General features: G+C 31.0%; 2 non-coding genes across 2 annotated transcripts; both read right to left on the reverse strand.

Annotated features, from left to right (window-relative positions):
- Positions 1-473: 473 nt before the first annotated feature.
- Trnat-ugu (transfer RNA threonine (anticodon UGU)) lies at positions 474-546 on the reverse strand. Its single transcript has one exon. It is a non-coding gene; the product is annotated as a tRNA-Thr (tRNA).
- Positions 547-768: 222 nt separating this feature from the next.
- Positions 769-841, reverse strand: Trnat-ugu (transfer RNA threonine (anticodon UGU)). The gene has a single exon. It is a non-coding gene; the product is annotated as a tRNA-Thr (tRNA).

Here is an 841-nt window from a genome sequence, read left to right on the forward strand (position 1 = left end):
AAATCACGGTTTTTCCTGAAAATTGTATACAAAAACGATATACAAGAAATATATAAAGTAAACATGAAAGTAATCATATTATCAACAATATGTCTTGAATTAATTACATTATGATATATACAGCAGTTTTATGTTCTATATCGCAGCTCTCAATTTTACAAGCTTCCTATCTTGAAGATTGGCGCCCTTTATCTGAGCGATGTACTTTTTTTTGTTTTGAAATGTCTGAAATAAGACACAAAATAATAAGTTTTTATGTAGCCGGGATATCAAAATGAGTTTAATAAAAAAATGGAAATAGTAATTACATAATTTATATATTCTTTTGTACGTTTTCTCTTCGAAATGTCTAATATAATACATAAAATTATTAATTCTATGTAGTTGGGATATCAAAATGAATTTAATGAATGGTGGAAATGGTTATTATATGATTTATGTGTTCATACAGTAAAAGAAAAAAAAGGTTTTGAAGCCCCCAGTGAGGATCGAACTCACGACCCCTGGTTTACAAGACCAGTGCTCTAACCACTGAGCTATGGAGGCTCGTTGCGCCGTTGAGGTAAAGTAAAATAACACATTAAAGTGATTTATATTTCAAATACAGGTATGTACACGTATACGGTGTACTTTTTCTCTTCGATATGTCTAGTTTAATACACAAAATAATTAATTTCTATGTAGCTGGGATATTAAAATGAATTTATAAGGGTTCGAATTAGTTATCATATAATTTATATATTTCTTACTGTAAAACATATGCTTTGTAGCCCCCAGTGAGGATCGAACTCACGACCCCTGGTTTACAAGACCAGTGCTCTAACCACTGAGCTATGGAGGC

The sequence above is a fragment of the Mercenaria mercenaria genome, chromosome 4, assembly GCF_021730395.1.
Source record: "Mercenaria mercenaria strain notata chromosome 4, MADL_Memer_1, whole genome shotgun sequence".
In the NCBI taxonomy this organism is placed as follows: Eukaryota; Metazoa; Mollusca; class Bivalvia; order Venerida; family Veneridae; genus Mercenaria; species Mercenaria mercenaria.